Genomic DNA, 13,342 nt, shown 5'->3' with positions numbered 1-13,342 from the left:
CGAAACATTTTTGAATCCACGCTGGCATTCATTGCCGAGTCATGCTCTGGCTGATTCGAAATGCTCTATGACAGCTGGTCACAGTTGCCGTTGTGTGTGCCCCCTGTGGAACAAATCCTCAGGGTTCGGTGTGTGCAACCCCAGAACCGTCCGCTGAGTTAGATGGGTGTTAGGGACTTCAAAACATTGCGAGCTGTGCTTCTGGAGCCCTCTTCTCGACTGCACATATTGCCGGAATTCGCCATGTTTTTTTGCGGAAGCACGACGTAAGCAATCAGTGACGTGCTGGACCTATAGCTATGATGACATGCAGTGTAATTTGACGATTCATTCATAAAGATCGCCACCAAGGTATCAAATATTTGGCGAGAAAGATATAAAAACACTTGGCATGCACTATAAAAATTAAAACGGTAGCTGAGGCTGACGAGAAAACACATTCCTGGAGGTCAAAATTGGCGTCAACACCACTAGGCGATCGAGTAACGTTGATCGAAAAGAGAGCGAAAGGCCGATGTCGAGCTAAACAACATCACACCATTTTTTACCACATCTTTTTATTTCTTTCAATCGCTTTTAGTAACATAGCTAGGCTCTCTGCTTCAATGCAAGATTTGTTATGTTATCACGTTTTCTGCCGCCACCGCAGCCACGCAATCGTCTACTGCTATGTTACAAGTTTATGGCGGGATCACAGAAAAAGACGGCTGCGACCATTGCTTGTATGACACATAAGAGCAGCGAAGCGCTACGCCTGATAACCGCGGAGCGCAGCGATGTCGCTGATTCACTCATTCGTCAATCTTGAATTGAATCAGCGCTGTAATGAACCAAAGAGTAACTCTGTTATTTTTCTCTTGAGTTCGATCATGTTACACAACAGCTTACTAGGACGAGGGTGGACAAATGCCACGCATTGGATTCTCTTTGTCATGGGGAGGGTTCTACTGCCCTCTTACGTTGCGGTCGCAGGAAACAAATAATTTTTATTTTATTGCCTAAAATAAAAGCAAAATACGGCACGTTATTTGTATGCTGCATGATCGCTGACTGGGAAACAGTTGAAACTCTAATTTGTTTCGGCAGGAAACACACTTTGATGTGTGCATGGGAAACTACACCTGCTGCAAATTTGCGCACATTTCGCGGCTCTGAGATCCGGGGCAATTTTTTGCCCTATTTTTCTCGTATCTTCCAACAAAAACAGCCGCCTTTTTTAAGATGTTACGTAGCATTACGTAACTTTTACGCAGGCTGAAGTTGCCAATGCATGACGTAATCGTTCCCGCCAACTATTTAAATTGCGTCATGCCTTCTCAGCCAATCACAGAGAGGGCGTGTATAACAGGCATTATTGTTGTTGCATAGCAAAGACAGGCCTACGTTGTCATGTCTAGTGCTGTTAGCCTGGGTTTTTATTGAACAATGTGATGTTGAGATTTAAAAAGTCTGCAGTTTGGCCGTTATGTTATTTTAAATTTTTTATGCCTGCTGTACTCACTCAACTTTCGCAATGCCAGCAATAATGGCGAGCAACTGCACGGGCTCGGCGGGTTGAATGTGTAACCGAAGTTCGTTAGCGCAAGCGGTAAAAAGTGCATTTAAGTGCTGCCCTCTGAAATCCTTCAAGTAGTACCATAGTACTAGAAAGGCGAGTGCACCTTTCGACAAATTTATACTATTGCTTAGTTTCTAGCAAACGTATTTCGGTTCAGAGCAGAAATTTTCTGTTACATTGTTTTTTACGTTGCGTGTAAATTTTTAACGAACCTGGTTTTACTAACCAGCTCTGTTACATTGTTCTGTTTATAACCGAAGAATGTGCTTTATTAGAAGCAATTTTTGCTCGTAGTTCCCTTCATTTTTTTTCGACTAGAAACAATAATTGTGTGGCACTCCATTTCAGGCAGCAATACAATACTCTAGCTGTAGAGCTCTCCACAAAATTGATGGCCGCACTGTCTCCTGCTAACACAAAAATTTGTGTGCTCCAAACCTCCTCTTCGATGGGTTTCATACACTTCTTTCTAGTAGCTTGTAGTTGTGCAACGCTTAGTGATCACAAAGGTAGGGCAATGGGGTATTGTTTGGGTGATAAAATATTCTTTTTTTAGTGCATTTGTATATGCAGTGAACGTGCAGTGCTTTTCTTTTTTGGTGCAGGGTGAAATGCATTTCCAATTGAGTTTACAAACGTAACATGCTCTCAACATGCCTCTCTCTGCAAATACAATTAAAGTGCTTTTAAGTACACTGTTTACTAGAGTATTTTATGTCCCAAAAATATGAAGCAGCGATATTTGAAACTGCAGTTGAAATAAAGTATAAATTATTGCGCTAAACTTATTGCTCTCAATTTAATGTCCCTTTCTCTGCCCCAATGATGACAGTCACCGTAGCCATTATGTACATTTCTTACCTGCTGGATACAGATGTTTGCCTTTGCTCTATTTTATCGGTTGAAGAACATGCAGGTTGTGACATAGTTACTGTTTTTTCCGTGCACATATTGCCTCAATAAAGGAACAGTAATGCTTAGAGCCATGCATCGGTAGAGTAACTAATTGGAACGTACCATTTTTGTGGAAGTGAAGTGCCGACAGATGCATCCACGACGGCTGTATACCAGTTGCTTGACTTTATGGGTGCCTTAAATCATAACTACCAACTATAGTACATAAAACGTCTTTTGCTCATTACTGTAGTGTACTACAGCTAGCAAATAGGAAACTAAGTTAGGCATCAGCTTTGCCTCTGAGAGTGGTGGTTTACACAGTTTCTGTAAAAGCGACCAAACCTGCTTGAGTTTTACCAAGAACTACGTAGCAGTTCATCCACATTCTGCCACATCATGCAAGATGGGAGGGAAATGAAGAAAGTGCTACATTTTTTTATTCCCTGCAAACAAAGTGTTATCGCTCACAAAGAAGAAATAAAGCTTCAGTTGCAGCAGTTCAAGTAAAATATTTAGCTTAAAATTTCCCTCTAAACAATGTTGACGGGCCAAATGCTGCCTAGTGGTACATTTTGTATTAGTGATGTTGCTTTCTTTGCAAAAATGAAAATTAAAAGCTCTGGGCAAGATCAAACATTTTACACTTGCCAAGCAAACTTTTCAGGACTAAAAAGAAAACTTAGGTGTAAAAATAAGCACTAAAAAAACTGACAGCCAGCCTTCAATAGGCACGACCAAGCCAATTTACGTACATTTTACATCTGCATTTAGTCTGTCGTGTCAAATTAGGAGCATCTGTATAAAAGTAATGGCATGAAAGAGTACAGTGTAGATTCATTTTCACTGTTCAAATGCATTGATTGCAATTTTTTGAAGTATCAAATCTACCTTTTGCCTTCCAACGGGAAGGTTGCGCATGACTTGATATTTTTGCGTCATGCTTGGCTCTGTATTTGTGACTGGCAATTTCTTGACGCTGCTTTTCCAGTAGATCCCATCTGGGAAAACGCAGAAATGCACACATACTCAGCATCAATCACCAAAAGCCTATTTAAGTCCACTGCAGGGGGAGGGCATCTCCAATTCACCTCCAACAGCTCCTATCCGAGCCAGCCGAGTCCATTCCTTGTCCCGAGATTTTTTTACTTCGTCTCTCCATTGAGTTACTTTGGTATACTGGTTGTGATTTCATCGTATTACATGGCCTGCCCAAGTCTACTTTTTCTTAGGTAACAACTATACCATCCTACATGCGAGTTTGCTCCCCAATCCAAAGCAGCTCTTTTCCTGACCCTAAGCGTTACTCCCAACTTTCTTTATTCATGGCATATTGAGCCAACATAAGTTTTCTTTCTGGTTCATCAAGTAAGCCGCCGTTTCTGCCCCATGTCTCATCACCGGCAGCCTGCATTGGTTGTATACTATCCTTTTTAGTGGTACTAGGCACAATGTTTACGTAAATATTCTTCCACATGCGCCACTGACACTAGTGAACACATAGTTTCGTGTTCCTGCATGACATCTTTCAGTTTTTGTACATTATTCCCATTATGTATTGTAAGGCGAGAGAATGTCTTTGGCAGTGGCAGTCTTTTTTGCTACCTCTTTGATTGACATAATTTATTACAAAAAATTGAATAGACGACTTCTTTTAAATGCTTTAAGCCAAAGTCATGTACAAGAAGGGTGCTGTCCGGTCGGCCTTGAGGATGTTGACAGGCACTGAAATTAGCTATTAAACTATAAAAAACTACAAGTAAAAAAGCGGTCATTCACCCTAGCTAAGAACTGAGTGTCACATAATGAGAGTGCTAGCCTTGGTGTTTGACCATCAGCAATGCGATCCTTCAAGGAAAACCAGAATATTGCTGAATGACAGGTGTATATTTTCCAATTTTCCATGTATTTACCAACTCGAATAAATATGTAGCCCATGCCATAGTGATGAACAGTGTTTTTGCTAAAGTTGCTGATAAATATACATGCCCTTTATTGAGTCGGACTTTTTTGTATGGTTGGTTTGTTGCAGAAGTTAACTTTAAATCACTTGCTATGCAAAAAATCTAGCCGGAAAAACTAAGAATTATGTCCGATTTAACCTTATTCACATGCTTCAAGTTACGACTGATGTAACCTGAAATTTACGTTAAGGTGATGTCTGGTGTAATCCACAGTAAAGAATAACTCCTATCTGACAGATCCCGATATTGAATCTATTTGTTCTTCAGTTGTATGTACCGCGTACTATTAGAAATTCCGTGTGTTGTACAATGTTAGATAGAAATTCTCTCTCCCGAGGTGTCGTCTGAAAACTATGAAGGACAGCTAGATTTGTTGTTTATGTGGACATTGTGCATTGCTAACCTTTTACTCCTGCTGCAACCTGCAAGGGCTAGCAGTGTTGCAAACAAATATATAAATAAGTAAATGTAAATGGACGTTATGTTCAATAAAAGGTAAAGTAAAAAATCACGTCTGAAGAAACCAAACTATAGTGAGGCTTTGTGTAATCTATGCCACTTTATTCGAAAACAACGTTGTTGCTGCATGCGGCAGACCCACTGCGACCTGATTATGGCGTGTAACGAGCCAACGCTACACAGGCGATGAGGCGCACTGCAGTGGAAGGCTCTTGATTATTTTGACCACCTGGGGATCTTTAACGTACGCTGAAATCTCGAACACACGGGCATTTTTGCTTTTTGCCTCCATCAGAAAAGCGGCCACATCGACCAGGACTAAAACCCACGTCTTTCGGCTCAGGTGCACAACGCCTTAGCCACCAACGGCGACCTAGCCTCTGCTTAATTAAAATTTAAGAAGCATGGAGTCATAATTGTAGAGTATGTGTGTGAAGAAACCTACAGGGCTGCCAGACCACGCACGTGACGCTGTACGTGCTACAGCAGTCGCTGGAGCCCGTCACAATTATTCGATGACACGATGAGGGGAGCGATCGAAGCTGCGCCAAATGTTCCTGTGCAATTTGGCGTGTCACCAAAGGGTCGCAATGCAAATTCTATGGCGTCTGGCGTCAATACAATTTCTATGGCAATGGATGCAGCAGCTGACCCGCCCAGTAGCGACCAAAGGTAATGAAACTTCTGTTCATTGTTCAGGCTGGGATTTTCGTGGACGGCTGCCTTAAAGGAGCCATGAAGAGAAAGCAAAAGTTTCGTTCATTCAAAAGACTGCCTTGTTAGAATCACCCTGACACCCCCTTTAACCCAAAATTAAATCAAATGAGCTGTATAATTGGGAAAATAAGGAATGGCCATGCGACCAACTAGCTCAGTTTCCACAAGAGAACATATGATGTCATACCATCATACCAATCGGCTCTGCAAATAGCGGAGGCAGGCAAAAGCAAATTACGCAGGGGTTACTAGCTTGTGGAATGAGGTATTTGTGCTTAAATTTAGGGAACATTCCTTTTAAAGCAGTAAGAGTGGGCGGACAAACAGTGCAAGTTACAAAAGCACACGTAAACATATACGAACCGATGCGTACTGCTGTTGGTACTGTGCGCACTATTCTTGGTTTAGCTGCACAAGAATGCTAGGCTTTGGGCTCGTTTCAGACGACACTGGCTGATTGACGCAAGCAACAGTGTTTTAGGTGACCATATCTATCGAGCGAGCCCTATGTGTAACGAAACGATTCTTTTCTCCCTGAACAAAAACAAGCCAGGTTTAAATGCGGTCACACACAATTCAGAAAACGGCCTGCCACGGTATAGTGGCGCATTTATGTTCACTAACGGTAAACAAGGCTTCCTAATTGGCTGCAGAGAGGTCGGCTTCTGTGATGTCATTGCAGACCTCTAAAACACACGATTTAGCGGGGAAATCAAAATGTTAACTTAAAATAAATAATTTCTCTGTGAATAAAACACGAACTTGTATTTTGTCTTCATGGCTCTGCATCCAAAAGCTTAGCCACTGGCACAACTCGCCATTGCATGTTTGGAGCTGCAGCGTTGGGAGCTTCCATGGAGATGACACTCGTCACTCTGAAAACCACCGCAGAAGGTGCTGGGGCTGTCGATCCCGGCAGGCGTTGACCATTCCGTTGTGATCTCTTCTTAGCCTTTTCTTGGCCCAGCGTGCCTTTGGCGTCGTCATCCTATCTCGTAATTGTGCCGAACTCGTCGTCGGTAAGCATTTTTAATGTCGGCATTCAGCTTGCTCAACCCATCCTTGTTGGACTGCAGCCGCTGTATGAGTGTGCCTGAAGTTTCCACATCAGCAGTATCCAACACGGTCTTCGCTTCATTTACGAGCCTTGTGTTTTGTTGCTGATGAGCTGTTCTTTACTTTCAGCCAGTGCATTATTCTTTCCGGATTATAACAATGCTTCCTCCCCCTTGTGATCACCAGCATCGCTCTTACCGATTGGACATGATATGCTGGCTTAGTAGCCCCGTCTTCTTTTTCCTCAGCTTCCCAGGAACCATAGGATGTTGGAAAACGGCCCATTCAACCAATAAGAAAGAATAGCAGTATTTAGATAGTTAAGAATGTCAATGGCTTCTCATGATGCTCGTCTTCCTTGTTCAGACCAAGGCTGGAACCTTGGTCCGCCCTTCTCCTCATCTGAGTTATCTCTATGTATCCGACAACTTAAAATGCAACAAACGGCAATCCTAAAAGAACCCTCATTACCACAAACATTCATAACTTGGTCTTAGCTGACACCCAGGTATACCATTACTTTTAAAATGTAATGTTTTTAAGGTAGGTTTAAAGGCAATAGCTTGGAACCATAGGTTCATAAGCTAAGAACAAGCTATGTACATTATGCTGAGAATAATGTCAGCAGAAAACCTGTGTTTAATAGCCACATTTGCCACCTTACACATCAGAAGCGGTGCAAACAAACATTAAAAATGTAAACTGAATGTCTTAAAATTATTTAAAATCATTGGTGGCAAGACAAGTCCAGCTAACAAACAAAATCAATGAGTGACACCAAAGAAACATGTGCCTAAAATGTACCATTGGAGAGTAACGCAAAAAAAAAACAGCTGCCAACAATGTACAATTGGATAGATTTTAAGTATTCAGAGAACTGCAGTCTAAGGGCTATCAGGCACAAAGCAAATCACTTTCAGCTAACATAAAATAAAGTTCTTTTTGTGAAACTGGTTGGCTCACAAAATACACACCCTTATGCGCCAAAGCAGTACTTTGTAATAGATAGCACCAGTCCAGGCATGCTTATAAAACATGCAACTACGCAGTGATACCCAATTATTTGATATGCATCAAACTTTTTTGTGCATGCCTCCACAAGTACTTGGCCGTCTGCTAAAGGTACATGGTGGACACTGTAAGAACTGCTGCGAAAATTGTCAAAAGGTATCGGACGAGCAGCATTTAAGGGACCATTTGAGTAGTTCTTTCCACTAAAAAATTCCGTGACGAGAAGTGTAACCGTATTAATGTGTCAGCACTGTTCTTTGGCAAGTCTGCCCGCAAAGCCTGCGCTTAATGAAAAAAGGTGTATTACCTAATACATGCTAAGTAAACACAGGTTCAGACAAATGAACATGCGTAGTTATGATGGACTCCTACCTTCAGAGTCGATAAGAATAAAAAACATGACGTAATGCACTTATTGGGTTTTTAAATATGGCTCTGGAACCCTACAATTTGTTGTCACACTGCCTATATTTCCCCTTATATGTCTTTCTAGCAATGCGTTTGTGGTTAGTGGAGCCGGTTTTACAGGGCTGGATTTAAATCGCTCCACTGGGTTGTGTTCGCTAACCCACGAGACAAATACAGAGAAACGTATTGGGTTAGCCTAGGTACAAGAAGCGCCCAATATTACTAGATATAACAGGTCCACTATTGATATATTGACCTTTTGGGTACAGCTCGAAGCACCTCGGCAATGAAAGCAATACAGCTGCTTGTCATCTAGACCAGTCAGCGTCACGCACGGCATCTGCCCACTAAATACATCTATCCCACAAGAAAAAACCTTCACAAAAGCGAACAATGCTGCGCACCACTTTTTCAGGGGTTACGAAGCACAGTACCATATTTGGGTCTCCACAACTGCCGGTAAGATAATAGAGGCTCACCCACCAACAGTTGCGTGGCAGAGCTGGCACACTACATTCAAATTCAGGCGAAAAGCACAAACGCCCGCGTGTACCAGATTTCGGCGCACGTTGAAGATCCCCAGGAGGTCCAAATTAATCTGGAGGCCTTCACTACGGCGCGCATCATTGCCTGAGTTGCGTCGGCGCGTTAAACCCTACAATAAATCAATCAATGCATTCCAATTTACGGACAGAAAGAAGACAGCTTACCATGCAGTCAAAATACGAGCCTGAAGCAACACAAACTGGAACGACGCAGTGGCTCCCACCGCAGGCATGCCACCGCAGCCGAAAGGCACGTAGCACGCAAGTTAAGGCGAGCCGCAGTTTAGGAAAAAGCCACTAATACAATGCTATAGAAACTTTACGCAATTTCAAATGGACACAAAATCATATTCAACACTAGAAAATCCTGCAATATATTTGATTTAAACAAGTGTGTTTGCTACAATTCGAAAAAGAGCGGCGCAGGGGCGGCATTATCTTTTAATTTAGGTAGTAGATGTTTTAGTATGGCGTTTTAGCTGTGGCATTAACGTTTCCTGGCCGCAGTCGCAAACGAATAGCGCAACGATACGCGATGGTTAGCGCGCCCGTTAAAATATGGGCGCGCTAAAGTGGTGCTTCCCGCTATACTAAAACTCTCTTGTACTACCCGCTATTTTTCGTCTTAAAGGCATTGTTAAAGGCAATATTGAACGTATTCAGTCAGTGGGATACTTGTACACTTGATTAGCCTGAGATGACAAGCCTTATTTGATGCTTGCAGAGCGGATGCACGAACAGCGTGCCACTTCGCCTTGGTCGGTTCAAAAACCAACAGATAAGCGGCGATGCGTTTGGGCATACGAAACATGTTCGCTCAGGCGTCGAGCACACTGTAATGCCTAAATAAAAAGCAAAAAAGAAACGAACACATCAAGTCACGCAGTAAATCTTCTGACGCAGGTTCGGGAAGTTGGGCTGGGAATCTCGCACGGTTTCTCAGCACCTCACAATACAACGGCTTATGAAGCACACAGCGCTTTCACTACAGTCACCACCACCCACCAAACTCAGCGAGGGGTTATGTGGTAGCACAGCTAACAGAAACTTTACGGCGCAGCAGCTGCAGTGTAGCACAGCTTGCGAATCGCACACGATGCACGACATTTTTCTTCGCTCAGCGGATGGGCTAGGCTACAGCGTGACTTCGCAATGGATGCGGGCGTGGATTCGAAAATCTTTCGGCGCCTAACATCTCAAAAGGGCATATGTTCCCGCTTACAGTTTAGTAGTTTGACAGGTAAATCGTAAAATTTATTTGTGGAAGCTCCGTTGCTGCCACTGGAACTGCAAAGCGTGCAGCGGATATGACGCCAGCGCGAGCGCGCCGTCGACGTCAGAGATGTCAGAGGCCCCGAAGGCCACGTCCCCGTTGGAAAGTAGAAGAAACGGAATACCGCGGCCGGTATAGCTGTGGCCGTTGCCTGATGACGAATGGTGTTGTGGCCCCCGAAACACTAGCGATTTGCTGAAGATGCTATTCCTCTACTATCTTGCAGATGGGGGATTCAATATGCCTCGGCGGGATGGTCTCGTGAGCGTTTACGACCCGACGACAGCCTCTCCAACAGACTGCTTCCTTGAGACAGACAGACAGCCTCGTGGACAGACTGCTTCAAGAGCTCCATCCATCTTCTTTACCTCTCCCTCCACGTGCACTTCGCTGGCCCCGGTACAAGCTTCCTCTTTGTCAATTCTTTTGCGCCCCCTCTGCTGGCTGCGCAGACCGCACCTCCTCACGCAACTATTTCGTTAAATAAAGTGTAAGGTGACACGCGAGGTAATCGAATCAATCGAGGTAATCAATTGACACGCGAGGTAATCGAAGCTTTTTATATAAGAAAGCACGAGGATAAGTGTATCAGCCACGCGTCGGTAGCACTTCATGAAAAGGTTCTTGTCAAATGCATTAACTTAGATGTTTCGCTGGTTGGTTGTTGACTATGTGCAGTGTAATCTTGTGTGTTTTTTCGAATCGTAATCCTGTGACCTTTGTGTTTATCAAACTGCATTTTCGGGTTTGACCTGGGCACGTGTTCTTTCTTTTGGGTATATATTTGTGTTTTCGCCTAATAAAGTCAGTTGCGAGTTAGCGCCGTCGTGTGTGTCTCCTCTTCTGTGTCCCGTCTCTAGCGCTACTTACGATGAATCAAAACCAACTAGCCCAACTGTCAATTTTATTGAAAGTGTAAGGTGGACATGCTTACAATTTGAGCTCGTAATAGTGATTAAAATCTCAAGGAATTATAGTCATTAGAGTGAATGCATTGTTTTTTTTTCATTAAAGTACCACGGAGCAACGTTGTGTTTACCGGCTCGGTTCTCCCCAAACGTGCAGCAGGAAGCTGCACATCAAAAGTGGGTCGTTGCTCATACCCACCGTATACTTGTGCCTGTTCTAGACGTGTACGGCCACAGCACACGCGTCTTTTGCGTGTTTGGAAATCTGAAAGCTTCTACAGCCAACAGAACCAGATGTAATAGGAGTAGCTTATTTTAAAAGAAAAACACCTGGTAAATGCCTCAAAACTCGTCTTCAAGTTAAAGGAGAAATAAACGAGACAACGAATTTTGGCGGTGCTTCTTTTTTGTTGTTTCGTTTTCACTTCGTTCCCTTCACAGTAGAATAATATTTGGTATTACAAGACAACGGTTACACCTTCGATAATAAACTAGGCGAGAAATCTGAAGTTTTTGCGAAGTAGCACCTATGTATCTGGAAGAAAAATTCAGCAATAGAAACAACCAACGGTTTAACTTGGACGCCTAGTCGAATGTAATATCACGAATACGCATGAAATTTAATAAATCTGGCGCAAATTCTGCTTAGTATTCTTTTAAGTTTAGTTTCTCAGATAGGATCGACATAGCGATACGTGGTAACAAAATATTGTTGTGGATCATTCCTAACGCCCTTGAAGACCCACGGGAGTGTTTATTTGGCCTCTAGAGCTCACAATACTACAGGCATTATTGACACTTTTTCTATAAACTTTATATCCGATACCTTACGTATGCTGCCCAAAATAACGGGGTCACCTACTCTTGTTCGAATAAACGTAGCAAAGTTCACCCAAAAAGGGCGTTTTGTACTGAAGTGCACCTTCGAAAAACCGCATTTAATAGGTTCACGCGATTGCGAACAAACAGTGTATGAAGTGGTTGCCAATAAATACTTCGTCTAGGATAGCAACCGCAATAATAATATATTTGGGAAGCACAAATCTTACGTTGGCGGGATCAACATCTTCCAATTCAGCTCTGGATTTTGTGTTGAGATAGCCTGAAAATGCATATCCATGATGACGTGGATACGGTGGACACTGAAAAAAAAAATAAAAAATCTCAGCCACGCGCTCTCATGCAATTCAGTGTCCACAATTTCCTTCAGCGGTTCGATAGCCTAATTGAAATCCATTACGTACACATCGAATCGGTGAGTGAACGGTTTCGTTTTGAATGTGCTTTATCAGATCTTCAATCCCGACAGCTTTCCCTAGTTTCCATCTTTTACGTCTGAAGTGCACTTTGCTTGTAGCATTGCCTCGCTTTTCTCAAATTCCGTGCAAGAAGCAACAATTTTAGGAAGTGAAACAAAAAGCCCGATTTCTCAACACAATTGCACCTTAGAAAAGAAACATTTTCTCCTGAACCAGCCTGGTTCCTGAACGCTTTCTGAGTTCTTTATCATTCTCATTTACACATTCTGATGCAGAATCAATATGTTCAAACCACAGTTTGTTGTTGTATTCACTTTTTTGGCGATAATGATTAAATTTCTTGCGGTAAATACGAACATTTATTTAACAATGGTTCTGTCACTATTTTTTTCTGGTTCAGAATAACGTTCGAAGAATATAACCTGAAAAGAAAATGTTTGATCTCCGTGGCTAAAAAAACTTTTATTGAAAGGTTTACTAAGTCGAGAAAAAAACTAAATAACTGAAGAATTTCACTTTAAAAAGAAATAAAAAACTACACAAATATTTTCACACAGTTACCAGATATGCTTTATACGAAGTTTACAAAGTGCGAAGTTAATTGCTCAAAAGCAATGAAGTTAGCGGCAGACATATTTCAACACGTATGTCAACTGTCGATCGCTTCTAAGTATCATTTTGCCTTCCTACGCTTCTAGAAGCCTTAACGCGCTACACGAACTGAACGTATGCTGAAATGGCTCGTAAGCAGGAGCTTATTGGCAAAAACGCACGCGCTAGTGACGGTAGCTTTCGACATACATTAATTGAGCCTTTCCCGGGTCCACATCGGAGACCGAGGGTTGGCTACCTGAGTTTTCAGATTTTGTCGTCGTTTGCAAGAAATAGAAATGGTAGAAAATAATGATGCGCTTTCTGCTGCAAAACACGATCCACGCACCCACTCTGTGACCGGTCACGGCCGTGCACACACCGGCACACCGCTCGGGCCAGCGACGGTAATGGCCTGCGTCGGCACCATGGCGCTGCCTTCGCGCGTACAACGACGGAGGGAGGTGCGTGTACACATTCATTGCCTATCGCCACAACACAGCCAGGCAAACCACGTTACATATGCGCGAAAGAGGATGATGCTGCGGTGGCAATTTACGCAATGGTAACCATGCCCGGCTGTAGTGCGCGCAGCGTTCAAATATCCGCAGCGAAATAAATAATGCGTAACGTTCCGTGCAGGGACCGGTTACCCACGAGGATAAGTGATCCGAGCGCTTGGAGGCTGGCGCTACGGCA

Source organism: Haemaphysalis longicornis, unplaced genomic scaffold (assembly GCF_048455015.1).
Source record: "Haemaphysalis longicornis isolate Haplotype H1 unplaced genomic scaffold, Haemaphysalis longicornis Haplotype H1 scaffold_8, whole genome shotgun sequence".
In the NCBI taxonomy this organism is placed as follows: Eukaryota; Metazoa; Arthropoda; class Arachnida; order Ixodida; family Ixodidae; genus Haemaphysalis; species Haemaphysalis longicornis.
The sequence above is the reverse complement of the archived record's forward strand: the minus strand, read 5'-3'. Positions refer to the sequence as shown.